The sequence below is a fragment of the Myotis yumanensis genome, unplaced genomic scaffold (assembly GCF_028538775.1).
Source record: "Myotis yumanensis isolate MYYU_CA2020_CCGP unplaced genomic scaffold, mMyoYum1.0.hap1 SCAF_3, whole genome shotgun sequence".
NCBI classification, from domain to species: Eukaryota; Metazoa; Chordata; class Mammalia; order Chiroptera; family Vespertilionidae; genus Myotis; species Myotis yumanensis.
The window spans coordinates 180982185-181003229 of NW_027223754.1; the positions used below are offsets into that span (position 1 = coordinate 180982185).

General features: G+C 39.9%; 1 protein-coding gene across 3 annotated transcripts in view; it reads left to right on the top strand.

Moving 5' to 3' along the window:
- The window catches only part of SOX5 (SRY-box transcription factor 5), a 972837-nt gene that overhangs the window by 236826 nt on the left and 714966 nt on the right, over window positions 1-21045 (top strand). For all 3 annotated transcript variants that reach the window (XM_070410551.1, XM_070410552.1, XM_070410553.1), the window contains exon 4: window positions 20353-20449. The gene's annotated coding sequence lies outside the window, so the exon portion shown is untranslated. The remainder of the gene's footprint in view (window positions 1-20352; window positions 20450-21045) is intronic.

Below are 21045 nucleotides of genomic sequence, written 5' to 3' on the forward strand. Positions count from 1 at the left end.
TTTAGGTTCTCATTGTTGTACACTATTCAGACCTGACCAAGGACCCACAGCTCTGGAGAGGGGCGCTGTAGAAAGGACATTGTGGCTTCTGTGTGAAATAGTCGTAAATGCTTGTGACTTCCATAATGTGTCGGGGAGGAAATCTCACAATGTGGTAGCAGAAGCACTTTTCCCATTAAGTTATTTTGCAGTGTTGCTACTGAGAAATTCATGAGAAAAGATGAGGCAGGTGAATTTTGGTAGTCAGATCTTTAAAAAAAATCAGCTTATAAAGAGATATTTCTGCTAATTCAGAAGCTAATTGTCCTGTGACGAAGTCTCAGGTTAACTTTTGTTTGGTGTTCTAGTAAAAGATAGGAAGTTTTTCCAGTACCATCTTAGGATATGTTAGTTCTCATATTTAATTTTCCTTTATTCTTTTTATGAGTGGCTCAGATTTCAAAGCAGAGCAATATTCCAAAATTATACACTGGGTAAAAAGTGGTTTATAGTTAATGTTCATGAGCAAACTAACTCTGCTTGATACACAAGCACAAGTCTTGATTCGTGTAGTCTAAAGGGAGCATATTAGATGCACCAAAGGAAAGTACCATGTAAAAACAGTATTGGCTTCATGGAAACTAATGTCCTTAGCACCAATGGTGCGGAGCAAGGACTTCCTATTCACAGATTTCCCTTCAAATTCTCCAGACTGGATATGGCATGAATGCTGTTTTAAGTTTCAGGATTAAAGTATTGTTAGGTATTTAAAACAGCCAATCCATGCATCCTTCCTCCACTTACTTTACTGTGTTGCAGTAAAGATTCTGAATAGATAAGTGTGCTTAAGCAAGAGGCAACTGGAGGGAAAGTGTTAGTTTGTTGAAGAAGAGAATACTGAGGTCCTTCAGCAATAAAGAGAGTAATTAGCTAAGGAAAATATTTGCTGCTAATAAAAGAAACTACAAATGTGTGTGATATATGTATGTGTGCATATATATATATTTTTTCTGTTATTTATAATTTCATACATCTATGTGTATAAATACATACATATATGCTTAAATCGATGTATGATGTAAGTTTGGGGATTTATCACTGCTAAATGTAAAATCCTGAAAACTTGGGGATGCTAAGCTGTTTCCATACTATATTGTGTCAGTGGAATTCTGTACTTTACACGTGATGGGTTTTCTTGAAGAGGAAAAAGCATAGGAAATGCAGTCATAGGCCAGTTGCAAGTTCAACAGCAATAGATCCCTTGGTTTGTGTGGATTAAATTTCCCTAATTTAGATTAGGTTTCCCTCACTTGACTTCCTCCGTGTCCGATCAGAGCTACTTAGTGTGCAGCAAGTTGACTTTATTTTCACGGGAACTCAGGTGCCTTCAGTAAGAGGCAACCACCAACTCATCGAATTCATCTACAGACAAGGTTAAAAGTGTCCTGTTGTTCCCTCATTAGGATTTTTTGAGAGGCATTAATGGTGTAGAGTATTTGAAAGGGTTGGATGCAGTGCGTTTTGGTGACTCTATTCCATGTGCCACATATGAGAGGTAGAAAGTGTGAGAGGAACTCCACTTCTCTGAGTGGGAGCATGTTCACATTTGCTTATGGCATAGTCCCCTTGGAGTTCAAGAAGCAGAAATGAGAGACCAAAGGGCTTTCTGGAAGCATTTTCATGCATCCACGAAGAGTGTGTTACGATGGGTATTAATGTTAGTAACTGAGGCAGAAATCAGGAGGAAAGAGGAGAAGTACCAAAATGGCTTTTTCCTGGAGCTTTTCCCTCAGGATGCTGTTTTGGAGTGTTTAGAAAGAAGGCCCCTGAGTACCTGAGGAGGCAGCTGTCAGCAGGGGAAGTGACAGATGTAAGGGAAGTCCCAGGGCCTGTCCTAGAAGAGGCCCAGCATGGTTGTGTGAGCATTATTTACACCAAGGTGAACAGATGGATACATTTGATCAAATTCTGTCAGGTTCCTACATCAGAATTCTGTTTAGCATTTTGAATCTGCAGTTACAAACGCATGCATTTCTGATGTGTTTACTTAAGCCACTGCTATATCTTATATTTTGTGTGTGAGACTTAAGGTTGTTAGAATGATATTAAAAACTAGAGGCCCGATGCACAAAATTCGTGCAAGAGTAGGCCTTCCTTCTTCTGGCTTCTGGCACCGGCTTCCCTCTGGCACCTGGGACCCTCAGGCTGTCAGCACTAGGGACCCAGACTTCCCTCACAGCACTGGCTTTGTCTGGAAGGACGTCTGGTCTAATTAGCATATTATGCTTTTATTATTATAGATGGCTATTATTAAATGTAGCTGTTTTATTCTGTTACTATTTATTATTATCTCATGATGATTTATTTCACTAGACACACCATAGGATGATCAAAAGAGATAAAATAGATATGATAATTTATGCCATTTGGGAAGGAGACATTTATAAAAAACCTACAAGAACAACCCAGTTTTAATAGAAGAGTGTGTGGTTTAATTTTCAACATTCTGTGTCAGCAGGGTGGTGGGATTACTCCCCTTGGCTTAAAAATTTGAGAACAAAAGGGGAAAATCAGTAGAGTCATAGTTCATCATGCTGATGTTGGTATACAAATGTGCACCTCCTGGAATATCAATGTCTGTCTCTAAATTACAGAATCCTTGAAGGTTTCCCCACCCCCCCCTAAATTTTTTGGGGGGGAGGGGGGTTCTTAATTGTTTTTAGGTTTTCTCTTTTCTTTCTTTTTTTTTCTTGCCATTTGTTCATAACCTTCTTCCATCTCTGATGTTGTGTCCAGAGGTTTTTGTACATTATACTGAAGATTCCTTTGTAGGTTCAGCCATAACCTCTAAGTTTTAAAAGAATTGTTATAATAGGTGAATAGTATTTAATAGTTTATGTTAACTAACTTAACTGATGGCCAGTACAACCACCTGAATTTAAGGTCACAAAATTAAAAATGTTTGATGAGGCCCTGTCTAGCATTTCTCAGTGGTTAGAGCATAGGACTGCACGCCTGAGGGTTCGATTCCTGATCAAGAGCATGTACCTGGGTTGTGGGTCTGATCCCCACCCCCAGTCAGAGCATGTGTGGGAGGCAATCAATCAATGTGTCTCTGTCACATTGATCTCTCTCTCTCTCTCTTCCTTTCTCTCTCTCTCTCTCTCTCTCTCTCTCTTTCTTCCCCCTTCCACTCTCTCTCTGATTGGTCTGTCCTCATGCACATAAGGGCTCCATATCTTCACAGTTTTATTGGTCCAAAAGTCACTGTCCTGATTGGTCAGAATGGAGCTGCTCTGATTGGTCGTTGAAGAAGCTGATGGAGATTAGATGGGAATAGCCTAAGTCCTATTGGTTGAATTAGGATACCAGGAACTCCTTTATAAGGGCTGACTCAGATGGCAGAAACACAGGGCAGGCAGTGCTATTTAGTGCAGGTAGAAATTATGATAATGTCCTGCAATTTGTTTTTTTTTAATTTGAGCCCAGCTAGCCAGCAAGAACCCTTCTTAGTAGGTGTCTTCTTTCTCAGGGTCCACAAGCCAGAAGCTACTCTGTAGACAAGTTTTTAAAATCTTATATCTCATAAGAAACTTGATAAAGGTTTTCTCAAATTTGATACAGTCTGAAAATTTTATATGACTTTACCAAAAACAAGTTGTAAAGAAAGAATCTTTTTTCAACTATCAGTAACATCAAGGATGACAACAAAATTCTATCAACTATGCCTTTGGAAAGATTAAATTATCTTTCTCTTGTATCTATAAGTGTCTATGAAATCCTCTCTGTAAATTTCTATTCTGTACATAAAATTCTCCCTGTGAAATTTTGGTTGATATGAAAAGGTCAGAATCTTATAGTCCTTTAAAGTAGACATCCCAAATCATATAAGTTTCAGGCGTTGTAAAACTTGCATCCTTTCCTAATAAGGACATACTTTGCAACAACAGTTGCATAAATGCCAAGTATTTAATGGTCCTTTCATTAGTCTAAAACTGTGATAATAAACAATATCTGCCTATATTCTTTAAATATCAAAAAGCATTTGCCACATGACTAGGGGTTAGTTTAAATTAATATAGTTTCCTAAGTTTGAGTCTAAGTATTTTTAAAATCTCAGTCAAAATGTTATTGATGCAACTTTAAGTAGTTTTTCAAGTAATTAAACCTCAAGTATTTCTTTTTTAATCAAATTCTGTTGAATAATATTCAGTGTTTTTACCTCAATATAATTCCTCAATTTGATGAGATTGAATAGTATTGATAATATTAATGTCAGTGATTCTGATATGAGGCTGTCATTGATCTTGGTACTCTGTCCCCATTGCTCACTTCTGGCTCAGGTAAGAACTGTTAATAACTGTACTAGAAATGCCAGAAGCTCTTAGCACATTCTCTTCTCCATAACTCCAATCCTCACTTTTACCTCACTTGGATTTCTTTAGTTGTCAGCCTGTCATTGTGCCTTACTCAGACAGGCATTCCCTAAAAGTTTGTTGGATGAATTATAGTAGTTATTTTATTTAGCTCTTTGTAACAGCTACCTCTACCTCCATTGGCAACTATAGGGAATATTCATCTCCACTTTTCCTAGCAACCATTGCAGTGTCTTTTGTCACTAAATACAACACGTCGTGGTGATGGTATTATTGTCCTAAAAAAAATCAGTCTGGCCAACCAGGAATATTGTGGTAATATTTTGTCCTTTTGATAAGTATACTCCATGGTACCTCTCTTCCCAAATCTGAATACTGTCCACAAAACCATACTGAATCTCTATTAAAATCTATATGAATGTACCATACCTGTACCTTAGAAAGTGTTGCAACTGGACTCAAGTTTTTTTATTGGGCATGATTTCCTTGAATTTCTTGCTTCAGTTTTCTGTTCCTTCATGCACACTTTATGTGAATAAGATGAATGTTAGCAGATTTATCTACATCTCTTCATTTCTATTCTACAGCAATAACTCCTTAGAGTAATATCTGAAGTTATAGTAATTTTCTTCATATCAGAGAGTTTCTAACTATGTTAATGGAAGTTAGACTGGTTGCAGAAACATTCGTGAGAACTACCTAAGCTATAACATTTAAACAATTTATTTGATCTCTCTTTAGCTTACCTGCTCATGCCTTTGGAACATTGATGTTGACCTTGTTGGAACTTTGTCTATAATCATGATAAGTCCTTCAATAAAATCTAACAGAAAATGACATTTAAATTTCCAAGTGATTCATTAACCCTTTGAATACTGTGTGATGTGCTATGCCCATCTTAGCATATAGATACTCTTATGACATTGTACTCATATGTTATTTCCTTGAATGTCCAATACCTAATTATTTCATATTTAAAATAATAATAAAACAGAAATAATGACTGTGTAAACACTAGATAATTCTGAGCATTACCTACTGCTCTTGTTAATGATAAAAAGTGAGGAATAATTTTTGAGTGCATCAAGGGGTAGTAAAAGTTAAGCAACCATCAAAACTACAATTATTATTTTTTTTTTTCAAAGCAGCTGTGTGACTTTGGCCTTGTGTCTCTGAGTTTTCATTTCCTCATGTGTAAAATCAGCAAATGCATTACCCCTACTTGTTTACCTAACTGGCTGCTAATCATCCTTCATGATTCATCTCAGTCATCCTTTAGTTTGGGAGGCTTCTGGTGAGTCCATGGGAGGCTGGGTCTCTTCTTGTGTATACTCCATCAAAACCTGTGGCATTCCATTGAAACCATCTATTAATTTCTCTCTCTCTTGAGAGCATGAGCCTCTCAGGGGCAGGGACCAAGCCATTGTATCACCAGTGTGTCGCTCATAGTGGGAGGCAGAAAAGAAAGGTGATTAAGGACGCAAGCTGAGTTTATATCCCATTTCTGGACCTAGATCTTGACTCCAACATTGAGGCTAATGTAGCCTTGACCAAGTTACTTCATTCACATAGGTCTTTGTTTTCTCCTATGGGATGCTGATAATAATGGCTGTCTCCTCTGTGTTATTGTCAGAATAAACTTAAGTCATATTTGTTAGGATACTAACAGTGTGCCTGGCATATAGAAAGCACTCGAGCAATGCTATTACTATTATTAGTATTAGCTACATAAATTTTTGTTGAAATAAACTTAACATTGTATTGTCTGTTCAGATATTAGAGTCTATGGTCATTCCATTCTATTTTCTGACTAAGAAATAAAAATAGATACTTTAGCCTCCTGAATTTGCACATGGGGACAAAATGGCCACCTGCTAAAATGGTACGCTTAACCTTGCTCATGTGCATTGTTAAGAACTGTGAAGGCTCTGAGAGTTTGACCCTATTTGCAAGCTAATATATAAGCCGGCCACAGTTTCATGGGTGCTGGCAGAAGACACTGGAATCTTGGATCATAGACAAAAGACAGTTTATCACTCACAGCAATAGTAGTAGCCAGAGTATTAGCATTTGTATCTGTGCCCTGAGCCCCATCCCCACATGGTGATTCAGAGAGAGTCTTGTGATGCCTACACTGCAGGGAGAGAAAACATGACCATAGGGAACCTGATTCTTTTATAGTGGGCAGTAAGCATGACTAACCTTTGACACTAAGTAAGACATTATCTACACTAATAAAAGAGAAACATGGTAATTAGTGTACGACCGCTACCCTTCCCATTGGCTAATCAGCATATCCTTATGCAAATTAACTGCCAGCCAAGATGGCGGCCGGCAGCCATGCACTGAAGCGAACAGGGAGGCTTGCTTGCTCCAGTGATGGCGGACTCCAACGTCCCCCGCCTGACTTGCCGGCCTCTCAGCTGCAACTCTAAGCAACTATATTGCAAATATAGAAGCTAAACAAAACCCCAGAAACCCGCTTTCAGTCAGCCGGGCTTCAGCCAGCCTGACCACAACATTGTATCAATGTTTTCAGCAGCGAGGCCTCAGGGCTAAAGCTGGCCCAGAATAAAAAGAATAAAAGAAAAAAAGGAGCGGTTGGGAGCTTCAGTCACCCGCCAGCCGGAAAACGGCCCTCAGCCCCTCAGCCAGCCTGGCCAGGCACCCCAGTGGGGACCCCCACCCTGATCCAGGACACCCTTCAGGGCAAACCAGCTGGCCCCCACCCATGCACCAGGCCTCTATCCTATATAGTAAAAGGGTAATATGCCTCCCAGCACTGGGGTCAGCATGACAGGGGGCAGCGCCCAAACCCCCTGATCGCCCTGCGGCTCTGTATGTGACAGGGGAAGGCGCCCCAACCCCCTGATCAGCCCTGCTCTGTTCGTGACAGGGGAAGGTGCCCCAACCCCCTGATCAGCCCTGCTCTGTGCCTGATAGGGGGGAGCTCCCCAATCCCCTGATCGCCCTGCAGCTCTGTGTGTGACAGGGTGTGGAGCCCCAACCCCCTGATCGGCCCTGCTCAGTGTGTGACAGGGTGCGGCGCCCCATGCCCCCCCACCCCCCCATGGGCCTGCTTTGTGTGTGACAGGGTAGAGCCATAACCTCTCCATCAGCCCTGCCCTGAGTGTGACAGTGGCGGCGCCCCAACCCCCTGATCGGCCCTGCTCTGTGGGTGATAAAGGGTGGTGCCCCAACACCCCTCTACGGGCCTTGCTCTGTGTGTGACGGGGGAGAGCCATAACCTCCCCATTGGCCCTGCCCTGAGTGTGACAGGGTGCAGCGCCCCAACCCCCTGATCGGCCCTGCTCTGTGTGTGACAGGGGGTGGTGCCCCAACTCCCCTATCGGTACTTCTCTGTGAGTGACAGGGGGAAGATCCTCAACCCCCTGATGGGCCCTGCTCTGTGCGTGAGAGGGGGGAGCTCCCCAACCCCCTGATTGACCCTGCTCTGTGTGTGACAGGGTACGGAGCCCCAACCCCCCTAATGGGCCCTGCTCTGTGAGTGACAGGGGCAGTGCCCCAACCCCCTGACCGGCCCTGCTCTGTGAGTGACAGGGGGCAGCACCCCAACCCCCTGATTGGCCCTGCTCTGTGCGTGACAGGGTGTGGCGCAGCAACCTCCCCATCGACCCTGCCTTGAGTGTGACAGGGGGCGGTGCCCCAACCCCCCAATCGGCCCTACCCTGAGCGTGACTGAGGGTGGCATCGCAACCTCCCGATCTGCCCTGCTCTTTGCATGACAGGGGGTGGTGCTCCAACTCCCCAATTGGCCCTGCTCTGAGCCTGACCAGGGGCTGCACCTAGGGATTGGGCGTGCCCTCTGCCACCCGGGAGCAGGCCTAAGCCAGCAGGTCGTTATCTCCCGAGGGGTCCCAGACTGTGAGAGGGCACAGGCCAGGCTGGGGGGACCGCCCTCCCCCCAGCGCACAAATTTTTGTGCACCGGGGCTCTAGTCTACATTAATAAAAGAGAAAGATGCAAATTGACTGTACCTTCGCTATGCCCACCAGCCAATCAGGAGTGAGTATGCAAATTAACCCAACACAGATGGCGGGTTAATTTGCACATGCAGGTGCGGAGCAGCTGGGAGTGGGGGTGGGGCAGGACACTTGCGATGACGCACGTGTCCCGCACCTCCTCAGCCGCTCTGCACCTCTGGGCAGTGTGGGAAGGAGGAAAGGAGGCTCCAGGCTGGGATGAAGGCAGTGCTGGCAGCCAGGGGAAGGAAAGCCCATTCTTGCATGAATCTTTGTGCATTGGGCCTCTATTCCTTTCTATAATGGACTGTAAATAAGCCTGCCTTTTGCTCTGGAATGAGACACTGTCTCTATCTTCTATGGCTTGCTCTATACAAATATACTCGAAAGAGTATTCCTAAAGAAAGGCAGTGGTGACTCCACTCACAAGATGTACGGAAACACAGGACCCACAGAAATTGGTCTCTCATCATGGTAGTTTACCTTTCTATAGAGTGGGTTTGTAGCTTTCATCAGATTCATAAAGGGGTGTGTTAACTAAAACAGTTTTTCTCTATATCCTTAATTCATTATTTATGTGTTAACATATTTGAGGACAGCAATAAATAAACTCTAAGGAAGCAAGAGCTACCATGAGACTTCTTATGACTGAGGCCATTCTCTGTCCCAGAATCAGGGCTTGTATTTGGCTCATATGAAAAGTGGAACTAAGTCTGGGAGATGGTACCCTGGTCCCTGTGCCTGGGAAACAGAGTTGAGAGCCCTGGCTTCTGTAAGGAAGGTGGACAGGATAAAGTTCTCAAGAGTGAGAACTTTCTCTTTGAAAAGGGTATTATTAATTATTATAATGCTTATTGAAATGATTTAGTGCATAAAAAGGTAACCAAATTCATTTTCAAGATTGGATGTGCATTGTTGTGAAGTTTATGATGTATGCTATACATCACAGTGAACATAGAGGCTATTTCCTTAACTCTAATAAATTTTCATTCTCATTTTGTATCATCAAAACGTGTGCTTTTTTTTTCTTTCCACATTTGCATCATCGTATTTTCAACATTCTTCTAAGCAAAATATTATAAATACCATGACGAATTGTTTTATGATCCATTTGTCTCAGCAGTGGTGACTCTGTCACTTCAACCACTGTTCAACATATTCTGACCCAGCAGAGACTAAGGCACAGGTCATTTTGTGGGATTAGTGACTACCCGAGAGTCGATAGCCTTATGCCAACCCAGTCATGAGTACCCAGCAAATGTTACACTCCGAAAGCATTATTATGATTATGTAACAAAAATAAAAGGCAGAAACAAATGGCTTCAATAAAAATACTGTTAATCCAGGGTTTTTCAACCTCAGGGTTATTTACCTTCTAGACCTGATAATTCTCTGTTGTGGGGAGCTCTCCTGTGCATTGTAGGTGTTTAGGAGCATCCTTGCCTCTACCCACTAGAGGCCAGTAGTATCACCCTCTTCCCAAACCTCAGTCACAGTAAAAAGATGCCTGAAGTTATTGCCAAATGTCTCCCCCCAGTGGAGGGGGTGGAATGGGGGGGGGGATAGCCCTCCATGGAGAACCATGGTGCTATTCTCATTTTTTAAGAGTGAGAACATTCGGAACATTCTATACATGAAGGAGAAGGTAAGTAAAGAGTGCAGCATAAACCTAATCAACATTCATAATTCCCGCAGTGAATTAACGCTTCCAGAGTTGGAGGGATTTGAAAATGACCTCTCTGCCCGTTCCTAAAGCCATGTGTGGGATTGGTGATGGAGCATTGTGGACAGGAAAGACTGGGCTTGAGTTCTTGCCTTTTTTCTACTTCTTTGTGGTTTTATGATTTGGAGTCAAGTTATAACTTTCCTGAGATTTTTTTTTTCAAGAGTGGGATCATCCCCTGTCATTCCTACCTTTGAGGATTGGCCTGTGGATCCAATAAGATAGTTTAAGTGAAAACACCTTGAGAAGTCCACACAGTTTTATAATTGTTAAGAACGAGTAAAATAATTTTGTTTTAAGAAGTTCTTGAACATTTTGGAGCGTTCCTTGAAATAAGGAGGGGAACCCTCAGGGCATTGCAAAGAAGGATTTGTGAATCCCTTCGTTTGAAGATGCCCTTTAGCCCTGCTCAGCTCCCTCTCCTGTGTTCCTGAGTGGCTGTGACAGACGGCGCCCTTGAAGGAGTGGCGGAAAGGCTGGACTGACAGTGCCACGGAGGCAGCACTCAGCGTTCAAAAGCATAAGGACTTTGTTCATGTTTCCTCAGTATCTGAAAAGGACCTATCAATCAAGAACCAGAGGCTTTTAAAAGGACCAAAAATACAGTTAATACTGTAAATCTATTAAAAATGGATGTAGCTGATTTAAGTAATCACATATCGGACTTAGGATGTTATGTGTCTTTTATTAACAAAAAATACTTTGTGTTTTGTATGATAGCTTCATCTTTGAAAAGAGAATATCCTTTCTTTGTGTGATGCTAAAATCTTTTTAATAATGGGGAATTGCTGCACATTTTTTTCTCTTTTAAATATTTAATGCTAGCCTTCCTTGCCTGAAATGGTGTGAAAATATTTGCCTGAACTTTGAGCAATAGCATAATTTAGTCTTAGATTATAATGGATCTTAAAAGCTAGATGATCTAGTATACCATTCAATCCAGGCATTCTATTCTCCGACAGGAGGTCCTGCAGTCTCTGATTTTCTACCTTTCCTCGGTATCGCTTGTATTTGGAAGATTTAGCAGATGAGGAAACTGAGGCATAGATTGGTTAAGTGACTGAGTCCAAGATCCCTTGGGCAGTAAGGAGCAAAGTCAGAGGGTGACTCAATATGTCTGAATCCAGACCCCTAGCTTAAATCATTTGGCTTTGTTTATTGCTGCATAACTCTTTATTTTTATTTTTTTGCTAATCCTCATCCAGGGATATTTTTTCCATTGATTTTCAGAGAGAATGAAAGGGAGGGGGAGAGACAGAGACATTGATTGGCTTCTTCTCACGTGCAAGGGATCGAGCCTGCAACCGAAGTACATGCCCTTGACAGGAATCAAACCCACAACCCTTCAGTCTGCAGGCTGACGCTCTAACCACTGACCCAAACTGGTTAGGGTGCATAACTCATTTTTAAAAAGTTACTTTTCACAATGCACTGAAAGCTAACTTTCCATAACCCTGCCATCAAATTAAAACAAACAACAAACAAACAAAAAACAAACAACATCTTGTTCTTTCATGTGGAGCAAGAGACAATATATCTAGTCTATACTCTTGTCAATTGCAATCCTTAAACTATCTGATTCTACTTAATGACTGGCCCCTTTCAATACTCTTAAATTTGATCTATTTTTAGGCGAATGTATCTTCTCCTCTTACTTGGCTTGATTTAGCACAGTTGTTCTACCCCCTATGTTTCCGGTTGACCTTTTCTGGGTGTTGAATTCTTATCCAATTCCCTGCACATACCTTGGAAACCAGTTCTGGAACCAGTATTTAAAATATTGTTTTAACATCGGGCATTGTTTTTATCTAACTTTGATCCGGACACTCTACAGTTATCAACTCTGTTCTCTTTTTTCACTGCCTCCTCTTGTTCTTTGCTTGCATTATGATTGCTGCCATTAAAAATTACAAAGAGTTGTGAACTTTTCTTAAAGCAAGTCTTTTCATCTTGATGTTTTTAGAAGACTTTATATTAAAGTGGGTTAAAGTTTCAGCTTATGTATTTAAGTCCATTTCAATTTAAAAATCTTTTTGTAATTTAAAATTTCCTCACAGATTACAGTTCAAAGTTGGTAAGTATTTTTTCCTAGCTATATGATTACTGCATAATTATTCAAGTGTTTTGGGTAAGATAAAATCATAAATATTATTTGTACCCATTCCCATTAATTATTAAGCACATGTCTCTTTCAGGGAAATTTAATCTATATGTCTGATTCATAGTCCCATAATTTTTCAAAATGTAATTTTGTAAGAGCCATCTAACATCAGTCATTTTTATGGAGTGTTTGTGTGTGTGTGTGTGTGTGTGTGTGTGTGTGTGTGTTCATTTCTAACATCAGAAGGTATTGTTTTGTTATGAAAAAAACAAATGCTTACATGTTAAACATGTCTTATCTAAGACATAAACTTGGTTAACAAGTCCCTGTCATCTACCACTGGAAAAAATGTATTTTTATTACAGATTGAGTTCCTTAAAATAGACTAGCCGATTCCCATGATACTATGCAGTGGGGTATTATTTCTAGGAACAGTGGTAAGTCTCTGTTGTCCTTTCTTTGGCCCATAGAGTAAGGAAAGTCAGTTAAAAAAAACCCACAAAAAAAACAGGATATTGCCCTGGCCGGTGTGGCTCAGTTGGCTGAGCATTGTCCCACACACTGAGAGGTCACTGGTTCGATTTCTGGTCAGGGCAAGTGCTGGGCTGTGGGCTTGATCCCTAGTAAGGGGCATGCAAGAGGCAGCTGATCCATGGTTCTCTTTTATTGATGTTTCTCTCTCTCTCTTCCTCTTTCTCTCTCTCCCTCTCTCTCTCTCTCTGAAAATCAATAAAAATTTATTTTAAAAAAGCTATAAATAAACAGTTGACAACAAGAATAGAAGGGTTGTCTAGTACATGATAGGGATATTATTGGGAAAGATATTGCCAAGAGGAGTTTCCTGGGCTTCTTGCAAGAAGCTTGACTTTTAGTGTCCACGTCAGGATTCTGAGAGCCCCTTTGAGGACTAGCTTGGCTTTGAGAAGGACAGAGCTGCTCACAGGGCTTAGATGTTCAGGTTTGCCTCCTTGCCTTGAAGGCCAAGACTATTTGATTTATCTTTACTGCTTTCGTGTGCATCCTTTGTGTAGTAGTGAAAACTTTCATTATATTAAGATCAAGATGGGGAGCACCAAACGTGTTTTTGTTCTCAAAGATTATTAATGTTATCATCATAATTAGCTAGTTTATTAATATTAATAATAGGAAGAGAGCAAGGGGGAGGCCTGACACTGTAAGCATGGTCACCTGGGAAGCTTCACTAGGAAGCTACAGCGTCACATGACATTGTTCCTCCAACTGGATTAACACCCTCCCTTCCTCCATCTGGTACTGGATTTTGGGGTGGGGAGAAGGGGAGATGAGCACATGCACAGTGAACGTGGGGTGACATAGCTTAGGGAGGTGCTTGTCTGTCAGTCTAGTCTGGGGAACAACGGATTGGCTAGGAGGGTGGAGCCACTCAAAATCTTGGAAGGTTAAAACTCCCAGACAAAGAGTTCCCTTTCTCCTCTTCTTGCTCTCTCTTGCTCTGTGACTTGCACTTGACCATGCTCTGACCTGTTCTCTCTTCATAGCCACGTGGCCTTAAGCAGCCACATGGCCATGGCCATACAGACTCAGACTCTACATGCAGGATGCTGGACTGGACTGTACATTAACATGGCACAGAAATTCTGGGCAGTGGCCTTGATTCTGGCCCTGATGAAGACAAGATTGGATGTCTTCCATGGCGATGGGGACAGCAATGAGATCTTGGATGGGGAAGCTCCTTAATTTTACAACATCCACAAAGCTTTCCATAAATCCCATCCTCCCTTGCGGGACTGAGGAAATTCTTTTCCTCGAAACATCCCAAGAATTCCACTTCCACCAATAACATCAAAACTATGCTATGTTCTAAGTATACATTAGGCTAATAAGCAAAGTAGAGTTCGTGTATTTTACAGAAGCTAAGGTATTGTGCTAACTTGGTTAAAGAAACTTGCATAAGGCCTGACAATTTAATTTTTAAAAATCCAGTTTGACTTCTTGATACAAAGGCAAAGCCATCTACACATTGAGGAAGAGATTTTTCAGTTGGGTTAAAAGGGATGGGTTTTAAGGATAAAGTGGCAGCATCAGGCTGTAGGGAAGCTTGCAGGCGCGGGCATCAGACTGGGCAAAGCCCAGGTCTTAGCACTGATTTAAGTAATAGATCAAGTTCCCTAACCTCCCCATGCCTGTGTGCTAGGCCATGTTTTCTGTGAAAATCAAGTGTAATGGATCTAAGTGTAAAGCATTTAAGAAGGTACATTGCAGATGACACTTAAAAAAATCTTTTCTACAGTTCATTTTTTATTTAAAAAATACCAACTTTTCTTGAGTTATTATTTATTTTCATGTTCAAATTAGGTAATACTTTTTTTTAACCAGGTTTTGTTACCCCCATTGCCTCTTTCCTTACTAGCCTCTTCTCTGTGTGTTCTTGTGCCATTGACCCTATTGTTTAATTGTTCTGAGATATGGAGTTTTTAAACCTAAACATCTGGGCATGCAGATGTTTCATGAGATGCACCTTATTTTTTATTGTATATTCTCATTTACTCCTTTTCCTCATGTTCCTAAATACATCCTACTTATTGATCATGTATATTCCCTTTGTCTGAGGAAGACAATATTGGAAAATAACAACATGGCAAAGTGCAGTGGAACTGAAATTTGGTTGTTTTTCTCTGTAGCTCCTTCCAGTTTTAAAATTATTTGGATCTCTGAAATGGAAAGATCTGAAATTTCATAGGTGATACATTTGAATCACCTAGGAACACAGTTTTCCCCAAACCCTCTTTGTGGTGTGTGTGTGTATGTGTGTGTGTGTGTGTGTGTGTGTGTGTTTACTCAACATGTGCATATTTTCTACTTGCCCCATCTGGCATCGGCTTGAGCACCAGTCTCTCTAGCTGTTCTATGTCAAGAGCACTTTAGCCTTTTCATTATGAAAGAGAAAGAAATGAAACAATATGACAAAGAAAATACTTCCACTATTCTCCCCAACCTCACTTTTTGTTTTGTTGTTTCTAAGCAAGTTTCTTGCCATTTACCTTTGCATTTGCATTGCTTATTGATTGGCAATTTTGAAATTGTTTATTGTGCTCTTTTGTTTCACTGTTGAAGAGCTAAAACAAAAGCTACCAGGCCCTGTGAGGTATACATTTGCATGCAGTAAGCGTTGCCCTAGGAAAAAGTAATTGCTAATGCATATTTATGTGGCACAAATTTGCCATTTGTTTATGCATAAAATTATCAATAGTGCAGGGCGGCCCAGCCGTAGAAAATGGTGACCTTTTTAGCTTAATAAATAGAAATCAGCTGTTATTGTGGAAAGATCAGCCATTTATTCTGTGTTGAGGGACATTGCCGGGAAAATGCAGATTGGGGCTGGCAATATCATTAAATGGAAGGCCAGTGACCCTTTCTGTAGAGTCTATTATACTTTATCTAATAGGGGATAAATGACTCTGGTTGGCAAATGGAATAAAGAACTTTTTTTTTCTTTTGAAATTGTATAACTATATGAATTTTCAGCCAGTAAAACTGAATAGGAAATCTCATGCTGACCTGTTGCTAGAATTCTCTCAAAAAGTATGTTTTAAAGTTGCTTTTTCTATTCATTATTCTCTGATTATTTTAATTTGTACCCATTGAAATAAAGTAAGTCAAAAGATTTTTTTTTCCAGGAAAATAGGCCTTCCTTCATTTTTAGCTTTCTTTTCTATTTATTTATTTATTTTTTACCATACTTTTTTCTTTTCGTTGCAGGTATCTTTGACTTTTACAGGGTGACTCTATATTTGATGTATTTAAAAGATTAATGGTAGAATAAGAGATTATCAAAATAAAGTTCCCAATAGATTGTAAACTGGGTTGATTTTTCTTGTGTTGTTGCTGGACTAAGCATAGTACTTTCTAATGATAAGAATGACTTTTAAAGTAAGTCTTTTATCTTTTGGATTAAAGAATATTCAGCCCTGGCCAGTGTGGGTTAGGTGGTTGAGAGTCCTCCTGTGCACCTAAAGGTTGCTGGTTTGATTCTGGGTCAGGGCACATGCCCAGGTTGCAGGCTCAGTCCCCAGTAGGGGGCATGTAGGAGGCAGCCAATTGATGTGCTCTCACATCGATTTTTCTCTCCCTTCCTCTCTCTCAAAAAAATCAATAAGCTATTCTTAAAAAAAAGAACATTCTGTAAATTGAAAAACCTCATCATCATATTTTCTTAATATGTAAATAACCAACAGATAGTTTTTGTATCTTTTTGGATTGTTTCACTGATGTTTCTTATAGATGAAATGCCCTCCGTCTTTCCAGAGCTCATCTGCGGCTGGTTAACGTGGTGGGATCTTATGCTACATTTAATATATATATCTGTATATCTATATATAAATAATATTTTATACATATATATGTATATTTTATTGATTTCAGAGAAGGGAGAGGGAGGGAGAGATTGAAACATCAATGATGGGAGAGAATCATTGATTGAGTGCCTTCTGCATGCCCCCTATTAGATATCAAGCCTGGAACTAGGTATACGCCGACCAGAAATGGAACTGTGACCTGGTTCATAGGTCGACACTTAACCACTGAACCACACCAGCCGGGCTCACACTGTGTTTATTTGACTAATTTCTCTTTGATGTGTTAGTGAACTTTTCTACTTGTAAGGACTTATTATCCACTTTTTCAATCCTTACAGAATTCATTGTTAAAGAGAAGTCGTGTGGTTTTTTTTTCTTTATTGATTAAGGTATTACATATGTGTCCTTATCCCCCTGTTAACCCCCTACTCCCCACTCATGCCCTCACCCCCCTGGTGTCTGTGCCCATTGGTTAGGCTTATATGCATGCATACAAGTCCTTTGGTTGATCTCTTTCTATTTGTTTGTTTTTCAATACTATTATGTAATATTTGATGTACTCAAAATGTTATGTAAGTTGTGAAACAAGATAAGGAAACAGAGACCTGCAAACGCACCTGAGAATGTGGCAAAGCTCTTTGAAGCTACCTGCATGCTCATCCCTGATTGTGTCTCCTGACACAAGTGCAAGGCTACAGGCATAAAGTTTCTGCAGCAGTGGTCTTTCCCTGTGCTGCGCTCTAGCACCACAGCGCATGCTGCAGAGTGACTGAGCAACCTTTTACTGGGGGAAGGGAGACTGTTGCCCCTTTTAAAAGCAGAGGGCGTAAATAGGATTCAGACACCAGGGTACATTAGTCCATAAAATGAATATATATTTTTAATACATATATATTTTTTATTGATTTCAGAGAGGAAGGGAGAGGGAGAGAGATAGAAACATCAATGATGAGAGAGAATCATTGATCAGCTGCCTCCTGCACACCCCCTACTGGGGATCGAGCCAGCAACCTAGGCATGTGCCCTTGGCCGGAATTGAATCTGGGACCCTTTCGTCCATAGGCCGATGCTCTACACATTGTGCCAAACCAGTCAGAGCTTAATATATATTTTTATGTCATTTTTAAGGTATTGATTTTAGGTCCATTAGATTCACAGTCACTAGTGGGAGAAAAATGATTTAATGGGTAGGTTGGAACTCCAGAGGGAGAGCAGCAGTGATTATCCCCTTCTTCCTCAACTCCCTGCCCCTGTTATGTAATACTAGAGGCCCTGTGCATAAATTCATGCACCACTGAGGTCCCTCAGCCTGGCCTGCAGGATCGGGCCAAAACCAGCTCTCTGACATTCTCCGAGAGGTCCCAGATTGCAAGAGGGTGCAGGCGAGGCCGAGGGACCCAACTGGTACATGATTGGGGCCAGGAAGGAACACAGGAGGTTGGCCAGCTGGGGAGGGACCGTGAGAGGGCTCCGGGGTATGTTCCACCCATCTCACTCAGTCCTGATTGGCCAGACCCCAGCAGCAAGCTAACCTACTGGTCAGAGCATCTGCACCCTGGTGGTCAGTGCAGATCATAGCAACTGGTCTACCGGTCAACTGTCTGCCCCCTGATGGTCAGTGCATGTTATAGCCAGCAGTTGAGCAGCCTTAGCATATCATTAGCATATTATGCTTTGATTGGTTGAGCAGCCGACTGGTCGACTGGACACTTAACATATTAGGCTTTTATTATATAGGATCTTCAAGTAGCAGAGAAGAGAACTGAGGTGGGGTGGCAGGGATAGGCAGTTTATCATCTGTCTTTACAAAGGATCACAAAACAAATTTGAACTGAATTATTACTGTGTCTCTAATTGTGATAGAACAGATTATTTTGATTTGATACGAGTTGACAAGATTATTTTTTATAAGGTGGTTTTTAAGTTAATGAATATATTTTATTTTTATAAAACCCAGAGTTTTAAGATATTATGTATAGAGATTATAGGATATTAAGGAATCAAGTTTAATTTTTTTTTTTTTTAAAGAAAAGAGACCCTTTTCACAACTCTAAGAAAAGCAACTTCATCATGGTGCCTTTCTTAGGCAAGTGATATTAGTGAGAATGACCATCACCATAATTTTAAAAATAGGGCGTTTTCTGTTCCATAAATACATAGAAAATTATTGTTTTATACTAGCCTATTTCCTTTCCCTTTTTATTTTGCTTCTTTTTATGATAAGGGGATGACGAAATATCCTTTTACTTCTGCGTAAATTCTGATTTAGGGCACTGATAATAATTCTAGTCAATTTTATCCAAGTAATGTTGCTACCACCTCAAATGAATTTTCTCTTAGGCTGCTTTGGAAGTTACATCTGTATTCTTATATATGAAAAAAACTAATTATAATATAGGTTGGGAATTTTTAAAAATTCTAATTATATTTTTGATATTCAGGAATGCTGATATGTTATAATTGAAGGAAAATATGCCTACTGAAATTTGACTATTTCAAAATTTGACCTGACATAAAGATTATGATATCAAACAAATTTTTTAGAATTTTATATTCTAACTCAAGGTTTTTGAGTTCTTTGACAAAAAATATATACATACAGGCTCCCTCTTGTGGGTAAAATTACCACCTGTGTATCTCTGTGTTGCCCAAATATAGAATATGGCACAATTTGTCTGTTTTGCTTTTAAGTAAATTCTACTGCAGTAGTCAGATAGGACATTTCACTTAACTGGGAAAAAAAAAAGTAGAGTTTGGTGTATATTTTGAAGCAACATTTTTAAAGAAAATAAATAGTTATTTTAAAATGGCAGACAACCTTTATTTTATTACAATAGCATAATTCCTGAAGTTTAAAAATTTTAATAACTTTTGTCATTTTGGAAAATCTCTAATGGAGTAATTCGTGAACTAATGAAATAATATGCAGTCTTCCCTTTGTCTACGAGGGGACTTTAGGATTTTTTGTCAATATCGTTAAAAGTTCTGAGGGTGGAATGAAGTAAAATTCCTCCCTACCAATCATGCTCCAGACAGATACTCTATGGTAATAAAACATCTCGAATTCCATAAGCCTTGTGGTCAAAACTGAGCAACCTGGGGTGTAATATGAATGAACACTGAAGCATTACTCAGTTCTCCATGAACTGAACTGACAGGAAAGAGACGGAGCTGGAACTGATGCTGTGGCTGCCACCATATGCATGTTCCCTGCTTTCAGAAGTCTGATGCTTGGGAATTTCAATTGATTGCCAAGGGCCATTTCTGTCCAGTCTGGGGAAATTGGTAGCAAAGCCAGAGCTTTATTCATTCCTGAGAGTGGCAAGCACATTGTATCTGAGGTTGAGCTGGGCATTCATAGAGATATCTGGAGTAAGGGATATGAATGTAGAGATAGTTGGGTGACTCCCACAAAACAATTACGAGCTGACCATCACTGTCATATGTTTGAATGAAATCAAATAAGGGACCTATGAGGATACCTGAAGATCGCTCATAAATCATTTCAAGAAATAAGAATTTTCCTGTCCTAAACTATCTGCAGGATGTTTACATGAAAATTAGAAAAAGTGAACAGCTTCTAAGGGAATTAATATCTGTATATTTGAATATAACATAACTTATGTGCATATACATTTTTAGATTAACTCTGGTGGCATTACAATGCCAAATTAATGCCTCTTTTCATAAACAATGACTTTATTATAATTATTTTATATTTCTATAAATTTACAGATGTATATATTTATAAATTCTTTCAAAAGCTTAGCTCCCTCCTGCTTCCACAAGTCTTATGTTGATAGATTTACTAAAAAAGAAATGTGCATTGTTAATTGTTTAATTTTATTTTTTCCAGCATTCCTTTTGCTGATGACACGATTCCTGTTTGAATCTGTTTACAAGATTCTGAAAGCTGAACAGAGAATTTGGGCACTGCACTGGGCAGGAAAAAGGTACATTCATAAAAAACATAATACACACCTTTGAAAAATCAATTACTACATTTGCTTACTTTCCCAAAATGGAAGTTTATATGCCTTCTCTTATTTTTAATTTATAAGTAAAATTTATGACATCTGCATATAAAACTATAGTACACATTTTTTTAAATATTCAGATGACAACTAGATATGTAATTATGATTTTGAAACATTACATTATAAAGCTAATGTCCCTAAACTGGCAGATGATAGCAGCAGCATTTTCATTTTCTTAATGAGAGACACGTTTTCTTAAAGTTGTAAAAGCCTTTTATTTCCATTGATAAATGTGTTTTAAAACAGTTGATAATTTGTTGTTGTTGCTGCAAAAGAAATATTTAGAGTCACAAGGAGTAGATCACACATTTTACAAAATTTCCATAGACTACTAAATATTCTATGGTATGCTTTCGTAGACACATACAAAAGTGCAATTTTGACAAGGCCCATTCCAATTCATTTGACAGGAAGATTTGTGGGCATCTATCTGTGTAGGCATTTATGAAACTCTTGTTCGTTTGTTTTTAAAAAAGTAATACTCTTGGAAATAGGAACTGAAGGTTTCACCA